The following is a 16255-nucleotide window of genomic DNA, read 5'->3' as shown; positions in this document are numbered from 1 at the left end:
GATTTTTTATAGAAGGAAAACTAACTTTTTGGAAAAATCAGGGAAACCTGGCTTTTAGGAGCTTTTCCCAAAAATCATTTTACTCCCTGAAAAGATACCTCAAACACCCCCCTATTGTTACTTCCTAAATTAGATTTTGGATTCAAATTTTGAAATCCTAAAAATATCCCTAAATCTCGAAAATTATTCACATCCATCTTTTTTCTAGCCACATACATCTTCTGGTACCATCAATTACGCTCTTCGCTTTCACCATCGGCACATCTTTCTCATTTTACTCAGTTTATTTGTTTTTGTATCAACTTTAAGATAATTATTGCTTCATACTTCAGGTTAATCGGTGTATTCTTCTTCTTATAGGCTCGAAGACTTCATCTTCTTCAGGTTAGTTTGCTAAATTGGATTGGAGTTGAGTTTACTACTAGAACTCTTCAAGTCTGAATTTCCTTCTTTTTCCTGTTGATTTCTCTTTTGAACTTAAAAAACCTACGATCTAATGAACAGTTTCTGCTAATATATCGACAAATTAGGAATTACTCCTATCTGATAATCCATGTCAAGTATCTAAAGTGTCCAATCCAATTTGGCACACCAAGTGTTTGATAGAATGTGTAGGGGTGTTATGGGTTTATTTTTCACTAAGATTTGACTAAATGACATGAAAACAGGTTGATGGAAAGACGGTAAAGGCGCAAATTTGGGACACAGTAGGGCAAGAAAGGTACAGAGCCACAACGGGTGCATACTACATAGGTGCAGTTGGAGCTCTTCTGTTGTATGACATAACCTAGAGCCAAACGTTTGATAACATTCAAAGATGGTTGCGTGAGTTAAGAGACCATACAGACTCCAACATTATGATAATGATGGCCAGAAACAAGTCTAATCTAAATCATTTCCGACCAGTGGCTGAACAAGATGGCCAAACTCTCACTGAAAAAGAAGGGCTTTCATTTCTTGAAACATCAGCACTTGAAGCACATAATGTTGAGAAAGCATTTCAAACTATTTTGACAAATATATATCATATCGTTAGCAAGAAAGCATTAGCAGCTCAAGAAGCATCAAGTTGGAGAAAAGTATATTAAAACAGATTGGAGAAAAGTATATTAAAACCATATTATAAATAGTATGTTCTCATGTCTTCATGATTAATGTCTTATTTATCGCCACTTTGTTTGCATCTCAGGGCTAACTCAAAAATAGAAGAAACTGCATCAGGTGTAGCAACTGGGATGAATTTATCTCTACGTGAAAGGTAATGCAGTTGTTTTGTAAATTGTAATATTATATTTAAATCATATAGAAGTTAACCCGTGCATATCTTTCTTTGTGTTATGACTTGTGTAGTCTCCAGATCTGTAAAGATAATTTTGCCACATGCCAAGTATGTATAATATTTTTTTTATAAATATGTTGTAAATATCTTTAACCATCATACAGTAAGATCTAAATACGGTAATGGCAATATATTTTTCCAAAGCACAACAGCAACAATGATTTTTAACATCTACAGTGAAAATCTATGATGAAAAGTCCATATCAGGGGAGGCTTTGAGCAGGGGCAGATTCATCAATCCAAGGGGAGAAGACCTATAGATAGGAATATCCAAATATAGAGCATCCACACACTCTACCACACCCTCAATTCAGCAAAGCGGTAAACAGGTGCGATGATACCACAGATCCTTTGACCGGGGTATTTTGGTCCAGATTTCCATCAACTGCATGGCCATAATTCCTAGCACCAAATTGTTGTTATAACTATTTGCATTCTTCTTTTGGTTACTTCAATTGACCAACAATTCAATGTTAACAGTTTAAGGGAACTTGGCTGGACTTTGAGTATCCTTACTAATAACTATATTTTAACTATAATACCAAGGGTTAATATCATAAAATAAGTTGTGCATATATGCCCGTTTTACCCTCCATGTTACTGAATGGCAGAGGTATATTTTTCTAGCCCTATGATATCATGGCTGATTAAGGTGCAGCAAAAATCCATGTGAACATATATTTAAAAATATATATAAATAGATGGATTTTGATGATATGATTACAAGATTCTCTGTTAAAAATGCAAATCATACTCAAGATCCAGTTGTAAATGAACAACTAAACCATGTAAATTAGTGCTTATCATTTAGACCGGAGTCCATGTTGATGTCCTATAACTTCAAAAAACATAAAAATATTTTATATAATTGTAGATGAAATGAAAATTTCTTATATAACATGCTAAAAAATAAATAAATACAAGGCTAAAAACACAAGAAATAACAATGTACTTTTATAAATTTGTTTATGATAGTATGATACTTTCATTTAATTTTCTGTTATAACATTATACCTTAAACAATCCACAAGTTATAGCAAAAGGTAGTTATGTAAAATTTTCAAAGTATAATGTTCAAATAAGAAAAACTTAAACTACACTGTTATCTCACTAACCTTCATGAGATTCCATCCCCCTTTTTCTCTCAATCGATAATCATGGATGTCAATTTTTCAAACTAATCTTTTTTTCAAAATTCATGACATGTATTTGGCTATATTGATACCTTTTCTGTACAATGATTACATCTAGAAGTCATTTAGTTATTTTACTTGGATATAATGATCATAGAAAGAAGTCTTTTTCTTAATGATTTCTTCAAAATGGTCTTTATGATAGTTTACTGTTTAATCATTGTGATGTATGGTTTGAATTTAGAAGATTTATAGTGTAAAGTAATTTTCTTCAAAAAGAAAATGTAATTTGGTTTCTTTTGTTTAGGTACCATATGAAATTTTGACCTCCTTTGGCTTTTAATACAAATTTGTGATTTTTACTTCTTTAGAGGAGGAAAACAGAGGTGCACTTGTATTACCCTTAAGATTTATTGTGAATATTGTATAATGAAATATGCATTGCTATAACGAACGATCAATTTGTTCATGTTTGTTATTAGTTGACTTTTTTTTATTAAGTATAGAAAAATTTTTGGATTTTACTTTTTGTTCTAAAATATTAAGGGTTAACTTTTTATTAAATAGTTATAAGTTACGTTATATCTTTTTAGTTAGATAAACACTAATATTATATTGTTGCTTTTATGGTTTTTATAAACTTTATCTAACAAATGAATAATATTATGTTATAATAGTTGTAAACACTTGACCTTAAAACTAAAAACTCAAAATTCTAATATGTAAATCTTAAGTTATCAATAGTATTTTTCTTTTTTACCCGTGGTTTTCACGGGTTTTATCCTAGTTTGTTTATATTTGAGTAACTTTTTTTATATATATTTAGGTAACGAACTTGTTAGAAATGTTCGCATATAACAATTATTATTGGATGTAGCAAATTACAACTAGTCATAACTCATAATATGTAAACACTATCAAGATATGTAATAAAAAAATTATCTAAATGTGAACAAAATGAAAAAATAATTACCTAATAAGTCAATTTTACTTTTTATTAAGGTGATCAATTATAATGTTTGTAATATTAATAGATTTAGTTAGATTTTCTTAAAACAATATTTATGACTATTTATGAGCATTTAAATTGGTCACAACATGTTTGAAGCCGTTTTTGGTAGCATAATTATCAAATAGTTAGTGTGATGTGGATGGTGATTGACATATTTATTGTCGGGTGGGTATACCAGCATGTATTCTCAATTTTTACACGTGTACATGGTTCATTTTAAATTTTATTTAATATCTTGAACAATAAAATTCTTTAAAATGATGATGTGTTTTTTTTTCTTTTTGGATGTGGTCTCCTTTTAAGCTATGGGCCTTAGCTGGATTTTGGGATGTTTGTCTGTTGGGCCATAGTTGGACCTTATTTAACATACACGTTTAGTTATCGTGTTTTGTTAAATGAATATTATCAAATAATATATGGTTTTGAGCATTGAGTTCTAACAAGATAGTTTTATGAGAATTGAAAGTAAAAAACTATGTTTAGAATCATTCGGGAAGTATTGAAAGTCTTATGAGACTCCAATCAAAAGTCAAATATTAAAATTAACGAAAATGTAAAATTTAAGTTGGAAATAAGTAAAAATAATGTATTGAAAGTTGTAGATTATCACGTTAGAAACATTTAGATGAAAACCTCACTGAAATCCGAGTTATAACGAAGAAGTTATGACTTATTGAAATTTTGCGACAAAACCGGCACGACGTCATATGATGTAAAAAGTGAGTTTACGATAAACTACTTTTTTGCTCTTGTGATCTAAATGAAAGTCGTAGTATTCGTTAAACCGAGAATTTTCATAAAAAGAACGTCCAAATCTGACTTTGTATGAGGAAGTTATGATTTTTCTAAGAATCGGCATAGCACTACACAGCCCGAAACTCGAAATAAGGATCGAGTGATTTTTAGTCAACACAACCTAAAGGAGAATCGAAGATCTCATCAGTAGTAGTACAACGGTAAAAAGACAGACAAAAACGGACGTCGGATGAAGAAGTTATGAATTTTTAACGGACTTTTCCTGTCCCGACCCATTAAAAATATAATATTAAAAATGAAGTCAAAATTAGCCAATGGAGTCTATACGAAAATTGTAGAGCATAATTTCACCTACGCGTGAATATAAAAAACTTAAAAAACTGGAGCTCGTATGTGAAAGATATTAATTTTTGAAGTTTTGGGAACAGACTTCGAGGTTGGTCTGAAGTTGTACGCCCAACGTACACGAGAGTACGCCCAGCGTACTTCGCACGTATCCAATCCGGTGTCAGCCACGTCGCCCTTTCCTTCTCATGGAGACACCTATCACCTGTTGATGACACGTTCGAGACCCGGGAACCAAGCAGGTGCCACGCCTCGTACGCCCAACATACTCCGAGGCTTCGACCACCTATAAAAGGGGTGCGAGATCTCCGAATTTAGTTTACATTTTTAACATCTCTTTCTAGCCTATCCCAACCTCTCTCCCCCCCCCCCCCCCCGAAGCCTAGGAAACACCCCTGACACCCGAAGCAAGTCCCGACGCACCAAAGACCCGAAAAAATAATCTTTTCAAGTTGAAACTTTGCCCGCGCAAGGCCTGATTTTCAACTAAAATCCTTGGTTTCGTCAAAGAAAGTCATTTTTTAGAGGCGAAGTGTTGCCCAAATTATCATTTTATCATTCGGTTATTTCACGGTGAGTTTGATATGGGGACAATTGTATGTTATGTGTTATATGTGTAATGTGATTTCCCGTGTTATTATGATAATGGAATTATACCTTTGACCAGAAGTGAATGAGTAAGCATCACTTTGGTACTGGTATGTAGCCTTTGACCATGATTCATGTTGCTCATCATATTTCAATGTTGATCATGAAGGATCAAGAATTATGAAGACTCATAACTTGGATGGAACCCTAACAAAATACTAATGGAATTGGAATATTCCATCCATTCTCTATAAATAGGCCCCTTATGATCCATTATAAAGTTGCTCTTTTATGATCATTTCTGCTCATTTCGCACAATTGTTGCTTAGACTAGTCTTCAGAGAGCCATTTGAGAGTTTTAGTGTGTTTTACATTAAACACTTGTAATTGAATCTTCATGAATATGAGACACATTTGAATCATTCATCTTAAGTCTAAAAAACCGTTTTTCTATTAATTTGATTGATTCACAACTCTTTATTTTCCGCACTACTTTCCACTTGACGATTCTGAAACTCTGTTTCAGTATTTTCAACACTTGGACTATTCTAGTCTAGGTTTACTGAGTTTTTTTTTTTTATCATTTCTTCATTTGGTATCAGAGCTCGAGTGATCAACTTTGATACTTAGAAAACTTTTCACAAAAACACATTTTCAAGTTTCAAACTAGTGTCAACTGTTCTCAATGTCAAGTGTGAATCAAAACCAAAATGTTCTCTATTTCAGTTTCAGTTGCAAACAGTCTTGGAGCAGGAAATTATGCACGTATCCTTGTGCCTAGTGAATACACTTCATGGGCAGATCGCATCAGGTACTACCTGGAAGGTCACGACTCTGACATCTGGACCTTCATCTCCACTGGGAAACATACTCCAGAATTTTTGAAGGACATTAGAGTTCCTGAAGCCGATATCTCTCCTGAAACCTCCAAAGTTATATCTGGATCTGTTTCCTCTAGTACTCAACTTCGTGAGAGGAAAATCAAGAAGTTTGAGGTTAAGGCAATGCAAGAGCTCTTATTTGGAACTCCTCATGACATCTAACTTCCTAATGAAGATAAGATTTCACCCTTCAATGTTTGGAATGCACCCAAGAAACAAATTGAGGAACTGACAAAATCCTTGTAAATAGGAAGAAAGTTGCATTAACAGATATGGACAACTTCAAGATGTTACCTCATGAAACTCTCTTCGATGCATATTTTAGGTACAACATTGTTGTTGTCAGGGTAAAGAAACTCAAAGGAGAAAGATCGCAAGAGGATTTCAATATGAAATTCTTGAACAGTCTATCTCCAAAATGGGATACAGTGCACATGATCATACTGCAAACTATAACTGATCTAGACACCATGTATTTGTTTGATCTGTATTTCGAACTGCAACAAAATGAGTTGAAAGTCAACAAGCTAGCTCAAGCAACTCCCTTTGATAATCAAGGACTTGCCCTGGGAAATTCAGCACCCATGGAAAATTATTCTCAAAACTTAATTTCACATCACAATCCAATCCCAAACCAATTTGCTGATCAATTTACCAACCAAGGATATGGAACATATCCTTATCAAAGTTCGAGTATGGCTCAACATTACATCCAGATCTTACATGCCAACTCAACAACCTCTTCAGATCGCAAATGGGTGCATGGCTAATCACCAAGTTTCATTGGAACCACAATGGAATCTCCTCAAATCAATGAGGAAAAGGAGTATGAAGAATGTATGGCACTCCTGACCAAGTTCAATCCAAACTTCAAGAAGTTTGTGAACAAACCAATTGGGAACTTTATAGCACAAAGTTATTAGCAACCCCAACACTATCATTAGAATTCTGGTAACTTCCAAGGATGAAGCAATAGTCAGCAAAACTTCAACTCTTAGAATTCAAATTCTAAAAGTTATGATTCTCAGAGGATGAACACAAGGGTTCAAGATAACAAGTTGAAGTCCCTTGACGATAATGAAGTAATCAGGTGCCACAACTGTCAAGGTGAAAATCATTTTGCCAAGGATTGCAAAATGAAAACCAAGAAGGACAAAGACAAAGCATACTACCTTTAAAAAGCATAGCATATCAAGAAGAAGTCAAAAGACAAAGCTATCATGGTCATGGAAACTCCAAATGTGGAAGTCTGGGAAACAGATGATGAAGTGGATCAAGCAGAAGAAACTGAAGCCTACAAGAACTACTTCTGCTTCATGATTGATTATGACAAATAGCCTTCTCCTCTCCATCAACAAGTTGTTGAGAAGGTACACTTCATGCTTCGTGATAATCACTTAACTATTGATCCTTTTCTAGATGACATTGCTCACATTACTGAAATAATCAAAGAATATGTCAACAATGCTGAATATCGTGTCAGTTACTACACAGATGAAATGAACAATACTCAATACAGACTTAAAGAATTGAGATGTAATATGGCTAAGTTAGGGAATGACCTTGCAATCAAAACTGAGGCACATCTCACGTCAGTTGAACAATATGAAATTGTATTGAATCGAAGTGACATTATTGCAAAAGACAATCGTGAGATGTATGCCCAAATCAATACAAAAATCAATAGTTATAAGGCATCCAAAACCCTTCTTGAACAGAAATCACATGTCATTCTCAAGGGACCAAAACCATCATGGATAAAATATGGTCTTGGTTATGAAGAAATGAACAAGGAAATCATGGGTCTCAATACTAAACTAGAGTTGTTACCATGTGATCCAAGTCTCTTCACTGGAGACAATGAGGATCAAGAAGAGGTGGTAACTTGCAGTCTTGATGTAATTGCCACTTCATTCTCAAGCATCCCATTGGAAGTCACATCATCCCATGATCTTCCAGACTTAGACACTAAGTGTAACGTCCTAACTCCCAGGTATAATATTTATATATTTATTTTTGGGGTTTACTGAGTGACTCGACGAGTTGTGTGCCTAACTCGTCGAGTATAGTCGAACTGGCCGAGTTGGCGCTGTGTGAGGAAACCCTAATTTTTCGGGGTTGAGTCCTATTTAAAGGGCCTTAAGCCCTTATTTCCGTCTCCCTCATCACCCTTGAGCACTGTGAAGAACCCTAATCGATTTTTAGCTAGTTGTGTGAGAAGGAGATGGTATCTTGACTCTTGAGCATTTTGGTGCACCTTGAGAGAAGAAGAGGAAAGCATCAAGGATTGGAGCAAAGAAGGGCGTTTGGATCTAGAGATTCTTAATGGATAGCTTCTGTTTGAGGTAAAAAAAGATGATGTATTGATCATTTTTCCTTGTGAGATCTTAGTTTGGGGAGTTCTAGGGCTTTTTCCCCATCCTTCTTGTGTTATTGAGTCCCTTGAGCATATCTTGAGGTTAAAACCTCAGATCTGGGTAGTAGGAGGTCTTGTGAGCCCAAAGACCCAAGAGCTAGAGGAAATCCTATGAGCACTAAACCCTTGTTAGAGCTTGTATTGGCACTATGGAGCAAATATGTCGTGCATGAACGTAAAGATCGAAGCTTTACATAACAATCAAGCCTTGGTAGACTAGAATTACAGTTTGGAGTGGTAGATCTGCCTTAAAACGTTTGAATGAGAATACAAATTGAGCGGAATCGCCAATTCAATGAGCCGACTCGACGAGTGAGTTAGGGTTTTCCCCCGATGAGTCTGGACAAGTGTAACTCGACGAGTTGATAAGAAAACTCGATGAGTTAAGTTGGGGTTTTCACGATGTTATAAGGAACAATAGGAACTCGGCGAGTCTCATAGGTGCACTCGGCGAGTCGGGTCAACATGGACAGTTGACTTTTGTTGACTTTAGGATTTGGTCAAGGCAGGGATTATGGGGGCCATGGAGGGGTAAAATGGTCTTTTACCCATACCAAGAGTTACAGATAGAATAGCATGAGTTATATAATGTTGTAATCTTTAAGTGTTAATTAGAGATGCTTATTGCGTGTAGGCGGAGATTAGGCTGTGCGAGGGGTATCTAGTTTCCTTGCTTGCTTACGAGGTGAGTTTTCTCACTATACTTACCTGAGTGGTAATACCGAATGACCAGAGGGTCTTATTTGAGTTATCGACCGGAGGGTCCTATGTGCTCATATTGATTTATGTGATATTATGCAATTCTGTCTTTGTGATATATGTTATGTTATTATGTGTTTTATCGAGATCGGACCGGAGGGTCCAAACTGAGTTGTGAGACTGGAGGGTCTTCACTGAGATATAGGATTGGAGGGTCCAACCCGAGCTGTGAGACCGGAGGGTCCTCACTGAGACACATGACCGGAGGGTCCACATTGATTCATGAGACTGGAGGGTATTCACCGAGACGCATGAGACCGGAGGGTCCATGTCGAGTTATAGCCATGAGATGCTTATTATTAGTGTATGTGGTATTTTGGGGAAATCACTAAGCTTTATGCTTACCATGTTGTGTGATATGTGTTTCAGGTACTTCTCAGGATCACGGGAAGGCATCGGCTTGATTGTACACACCAATTCGTGACTATATGGATGATTTTGGGATAGTGACATTTTTATGTTGATTTGTGTTGAGACTTGAAACAATTATGTTTTTGAGAAATATATTATGAGTTTTTATGTGTTTTAAAAATGAAAATTTTGGTTTGAAAATCTACATTGTTACAAGTTGGTATCAGAGCCTTGGTTTGATGGATTCGGATGTACCTTCGGGTGTGTCTGGACTCAAACTGAGGATTTGAGAAAAAAATTCAAAAGAAATGATTTTTTAAATGAGAAAGAGTTTTAAGAGAAAAACAAGTTGGAGCAGTGTATACAATCAACCAGAGCCTGAATGGTGATTTCCCAAAATACCCTTACTTATTTGTGTTATGAGATATTCATGAGATATTAGGGATGCATGCTAGAGGATAGGCTAGTTATTTCATATCTTAGGGCTATAGTTTCTCGATTTGTGTTGCCTTAGCCTAGGGAATGCTATTGATTGACATTATCTACTATTTTCTCTGCGTATGTGTTGAGTAAGAGTACCTAGCAAGAATCTTTTAAAGAGAGCTTGAGTAAAGCAGTAATCTAGGAGAGATACCTAGATGTGCATTTGAGGAATCTATTGAGAGAGTAGTGAGATACCCACGAGAGGTAGGGTTGCATGAGTTCGGTAATGCCTTTTTGAGTCGCAGATAGAGAGAGTGGATTTGTGTGCTAGAGGGGTTTTATGTGTTAGTGGAGATGATTCTATGCCTGAATGCTTCTTGCTTTGTGATTTTTGGAACTCTTGATGATGGGAGACAACTACTAAGTGAATATAACGATATTCAGGAGGTAGATAGTTGGCATCATGGGGAGTTCTTCAGCAGCTGATGGAAGAGAAGTGTGAGAATCTAGGAAGAGCTTAGGAGGATACCTTAGTCAGATAAGTACGCTGATAGAGGAGAGTATTTGTTGGAGAGTGATCATGTGTGATGGGATTGGTGATCAAGAAGGTTGAGCAGCTACTTAGAAAATCTGGGACAATCCATGTGGAAAGTATGTGTAGATGTGGCAGGTAGTATGGGTCCATACTACTGAAAGCAGAGGACCTATACTCGAAACGGGGAGATTCCATAGGTTCTATATAGCGGGTAGTAGGAAGATAACATGGTCAAACTTATTCCTTCCATTATCTTAAATTAGATGGATTATTGGATTATAGTATTGAAGCCTTGTAACTAGTGTATTATAGTTGGGAGAGAAAAGCCTTAGGAACCGAGAACCCTCGCATGGACCATAAAACCCTCGCAGCCGTGAACTCCGAAGCCATGAACTCCGAATCCATGAACTTCGAGCCGTGAACCTCGGACTATGAACCCTCCTTAGGCTATGAACTCTATGTATATATATGAGTCACTACAAGAAAACAACCCTTTAATGACGCGCAAACAATGACACTCGCTGATAGACAACGTGCATTTGTAAGTGCCCTAAAAGATAATGTCAATTTTGCAAAATTTGAAGGATAGAGGGCACGCATTTGTGCGCGCCCTAAAATTAGTGTCAGAAAAGAAAAAAAAAGAAATGCGGAGGGCGCCTTTCATAAAATGCGCGTCATGTAAATGTGTCGCTTTATAATTTTTAAGTGAAACACGCGTTTTAGGCGGGAAATGAAATCGACGAAAATTAACCCTGCCTATTGAATCCCAAAAATTAATCCCCCCGCCTCTTCTACTTAGCAAGAAAAAGCCCTAGGTCCTTCATCTTCATCTTCAGTATCATCAAACACCTCGTTCATCGGATCTCTACTCGATCTCCTTCTTATCAGTATCATCAAACATCTTATTCACCGCCTCCGCCCTATCTATAACAAATCTCTCTCTCTCTCTCTCTCTCTCTCTCTCTCTCTCTCTCTTCCATTAACCACAACAAATGGTTTTTCGAACATAAGTCAGGGAAAACCTAGGTCGATTCTCCATGTTTTAGCAACAAATTTGTCGACATCCATATACATATTGTGATTTCAAAGTCATCTTATAAAATCAACATTCCCTTAATTTCAATTTGATGCAGGTAATACACGACCAACTAAAAGTCTCTCTCTCTCTCTCTCTCTATCTCTCTCTCTACCCCTACTGTTCGATAACAAACTAGGCACCCACCACCCCTCGTCTTCTCTCTGGTTCACCACTGCCACCAATAAAGCCCCATTATACCACAAGATTAAAGAACGAAACATTGGATTTGTGTTTTTGAATCCCAGGTACAACATTTGTTGATGTTATTTTTTCTTAGTCTGCTAATTTAGTATTTTTTTTTTTGGTTTTTTAGGGCTGCTCATGGTGTGATGATGATGCGAATAAGGGTGACACCAGTCCACTGAGTCACCCCTCCGACTTCTTACACCTGGGTAAGACAATTATAGATTTAAGGTATTTTTGTTTTTTTTTTGTTTCGAGGTGCTTCTCGATGCCTACAACCCTCAGCCCATCCATTTTCTTCTGTCTTTTGAAATCATATCTATTTTATAACTCAATTTTAGATTTTTTAGGTCTTTAATATTGATCCTTTAGGTTTTACAATCGTTCTTCTACCTCTTCTGCCCTACTTCGTCACTGTGATGCTGCTTCAGCTTCATTTTATAATTATGGAAATTAGGGGACAAAGAAAATGGTATTGCCTGGCTTTGTTTATGGTGGTTCCATAGGTGGACCTCCCCCCATCCCCATGCCAACTTATCAGAACAGAGAAGAGCAGCAGCAGGGGACTTCTGAGAGGTCGGTGATTCAAACTACTCTTCACCTTGAAAGGATTATTTCCATATGTAAAGTCGAATATGCTTGGAATCCTTCAAAGTGTTCTCATTGTAAAGTTTCTGGTCATAAGGACTCTAACTGTGGAATTTTAATTGCTAATCAAAAGAAGGAAGAAGAGGAGAAAAGCAAAATAGAAAAAGGTAAAGAAGGCGTTTCTATTGATCTTATGCAAGTTCTTTTGGCTAGCACTAAAGAAGTCAAGGATAAGAATGATGGTTTTGAATTTATTGACATTTAGAAAATTTGGATATTTTTTAGGTTAAAAAGACTAGTTTGAGTCTAGAGCCTGAGTCTCTTTGTTATGAGGATGGAGAGTTAGAGCTGGTAGAAGCATCTGATAATCTTGAAGACTATATGTGTTTTTTCAATCCTATTATCAATAGTTGCTATTGATTCTAATGGCACTCATGCTTGTTACTGGGTTGTTTTAGGTTTATGGAGAGACGTGAGCAAATATTTAGAGGTTCCTGTGGCTGATGATGATGGCACTCATGCTTGTTATTGGGTTTCCTCTAGCGAAAGGTGAACATCCAATCTAGCAATCTTAATTGCTTATCCAATCTAACAATCTTCCTCTAGAATTAATGTGTGATGTCCATTTAATCATGCTTTTGCAACTGTTCGTAACATTAAATCCGTTTTGACTTCTGAGCATTTGGGTAAAAGTGATTGATTATGGTGTTTTTGGTTATATTAAAAAGGCAAGGAACTGTACTATACAGACTATTTTAACATTTAGGTCAAACCTATTTATGTAGAATTGTGTGTGAACTTGTCTGAGTTCTAATCATCTTTAGTATATCAAAAAGGTATCATTTCATTTTTATATCCTGCCCACTTCAATTTCTATGTATTTATATATCTTTCACACCAAACATCTCTCTGAACAATCAATCGAAAACCCTATCTTCATATTTTTAAAATTCGACTCTTTTGTTTTCCTTTTCTTGAATAACAAGTCTAAATAGCATAGTAGTATATTAGATGAATTCTTGTTGTTGTGGCAACTGTTTCTTTAGGGCATGTGCCCCTTAATGCAGTGCAGGTCTCTTTTTCTCAATCTTGTCAAAATATGAATGATCAATAATAGTCTGATAATGGCAACTTACTTTGTATCATTGTATTTTGATTGAGATAAACCAAATAAATTTAATATATGAATATTTTTTTCTGGATAGTTTTTCTCATTTCTTGGAGTCACGTGGAATGATTGATGAAGCTTAGAAGTTGCTACAAATCCTGATTGTAGATTTGAACTAGCCATTCAGCTTGGTAAACTAGAGATCGTGAAGGTAAGCAAAAGATATTCCAATACTTGAATTTATGAATTATAATTAATAATAACATTTGTTTATGTGTATATAGGATATTGAACTAGTAGCACAAAGTGAGTCGAAATGGATGAATTCCCCATGTCTCTCCAAATAGGTCCTACTGGTACTATTTCTTGAATGAAAAATGATTTGTCATTAAAAGTGGTTTATTCCATAAATCATGTTAGGTTTTTTAATTAAGCCTCGGGAGCTGATACTATATATTTCTAATGAGAAATGATTTATTTTTAAAAAAATGTTTGAACAGGAAGCATTTGATATTGTTGGAATTCGCCTTGTGGATATATTTCATTTACAGTAATTGATGATAAATGTTGTGGCTGATAAAGGTTTATGGTATTATAACTCCATTCTGTAACAATCTATCTCAATAGGAAATTATAATTATTGCAAATTTGGTTTCCTGTCATTTTGCTGCTCATGCATTAGATATGGAAGCCTTTCTTTTCTGATTAACTTTTCTTCTGAGGTTCAAACTTGTTGTTCCTATTCTAAAACTATGATTCTTTCAAGTCGGGAAAGAAGTGTGTAAAGTTTATACACTTCGACTGATAGAGGGTTTGGAGGTCAAAAGAGTATACACAAACAATTGAAGCCAGAGGCAACTGAATTTGCGTGTAAAGGCTTAGGAAGGTTTCCTTGGATCAGTGAAGCTCAAGGTGGGGCTGATTAGTTTTCTCTCAATGAGAAATATTTTTTCACTGTGTGGTTTAATGGAAGATGAAATCAAGCTTTGCAATTCACTGATGAGGACTGGAAACAACTGAATGACATTAGTTATTGGATACAAGGAAGATGACCAGGGGGTGTACTTCACATGATACATAATTATGCTTCAAAACTTATTGAAGCTCATGAGTTTGTTGCTGAGTTATCATGTTATGTGAATCAGAGGAATCAAAGACAAACTGTTGCAGGGGGCATTAATTTATCGGTAAACACTTTTGGCTCTGTTTGATTGATAGCTATTTCTGTGATTAAGTTTACCTTATACATGATAATGGTGCACAACAATGTCTTTTACCAGTATTGTTTTCCTATACCATATTTTTTTTTGAACTCTTTTCATGCATGCTTCTGCTCCTAGTGTATATTGGAAGCTTCATTAGAGTCAGAAGATTCCGAAATAGAAGGGGTTCATTTTTATCATGAGATTCTGTAAGCTGTTAGCAGTTCATTTTTTTTTTGTTTCTTTTATCCATTACAGCTTATTTCTTCCACCCAATCAGCATTGATCTACCAAATTTGGTCTGCAAGGAGGGTTTATTTGGGATTGGGTTGACCAGGATTGAAACTCATCTCTTAAATTTTATAAAATTGTAAATGTGGTGAAAGGGTAGTTCTAAATATTAGCATCTGGTTTTAGGGGTTACTCAAGGAAAATGCAGATGGTAGCAAATACTGGGCATATGGTGGTGACTTTGGAGATACACCAAATGACTTAAATTTCTGCTTAAATGGTCTCATATGGCCTGATCGGACTCCTCATCTTGCTCTAAATGGTGATTACTATAATTTTTTTGCCTAGTATTTAGGTTTTTGTTTAGTTATTTCCAACAAAAATGTTTCCATGATGAATCTTTTGGTAGAGACAATGTATAAGAATTACTTCATTGAGCTAATTATGATGCGATCCTTTGTTTATTTGTTTTCAGAGGTCAAGTATTGCTATCAACCAATTAAAATTTCATTCTCCAATGGTGTAAATAAGGTATCAATATCATCACTCTTACTTATTTGTCTATATCATTTTCATGAAAATGTTTATGTTGCGTATTATATATTCATATGTCCAGTTGTGCTTTCTATATAGCAAATGTTAACCTTGGTCTTTGCGTTTTTTGTTCATAGATTACAAACACCAATTTCTTTCAAACAACAGAATATCTAGAGTTTAATTGGGTGATTGAAGGTGATTTTGGATCTTGAAACGAGACTCAAGCAAAAGTAAACACATAGAGAGTTGTTGGCACATAGTAAGCTAGATGATGCAATTGTATATAAATGAGTTCATTTTTTTATAACATTTACTCACTTTTGGAATAATTATTTGTATTTTACCTATTAGTGAAATTAATTATCTTTGTTATTTATGGTATTTTATTTTGTATTATGAGATTTGTAATGTATTATTTAATTTGAAAATTAGTAAATCTATAAATAATATTTTTGTAAACATTTAAAATTATGATACGCAAAACTGTGTGTCATCTTCATTTATGACATGGCCTTTCTTGACAGGGGCTTTCTTGATACGCATTGCGTTTCATTAACACACACGTCGTAAGGTTATGACACACAAATGCGTGTCGTCTTCCTTTATGACAAGGCCTTCCTTGATACGCATTGCGTGTCGTAAACGCATGTCGTAATTGCGCGTCGTAAATGAGCGTCATAAATGCGCGTCGTCTCTCTTTATGACAAGGCCTTCCTTGACGCGCATTTGCGCGTTGTCTGAGCCTTTTACGACGCGTAATGAGTTCTAGTAGTGAGTTTACTTAATTTTT

At 35.5% G+C, this 16255-nt stretch overlaps 1 long non-coding RNA gene across 3 annotated transcripts; it reads left to right on the top strand.

The window, feature by feature from the left end:
• Positions 1 to 181: 181 nt before the first annotated feature.
• LOC145071352 (uncharacterized) lies at positions 182 to 1905 on the top strand. 3 transcript variants are annotated; one of them, XR_013690413.1, is made up of 4 exons: positions 182 to 384; positions 669 to 1104; positions 1190 to 1258; positions 1517 to 1905. It is a non-coding gene; the product is annotated as an uncharacterized LOC145071352 (long non-coding RNA). The 3 variants fall into 3 exon arrangements; XR_013690417.1 differs by having other exon boundaries at positions 1351 to 1905; XR_013690412.1 differs by having other exon boundaries at positions 1190 to 1905.
• Positions 1906 to 16255: the final 14350 nt, after the last annotated feature.

The sequence above is a fragment of the Lactuca serriola genome, chromosome 1, assembly GCF_051521515.1.
Source record: "Lactuca serriola cultivar US96UC23 chromosome 1, Lser_US96UC23_V15, whole genome shotgun sequence".
NCBI lineage: Eukaryota > Viridiplantae > Streptophyta > Magnoliopsida > Asterales > Asteraceae > Lactuca > Lactuca serriola.
The sequence above is the reverse complement of the archived record's forward strand: the minus strand, read 5'-3'. Positions and strand labels throughout refer to the sequence as shown.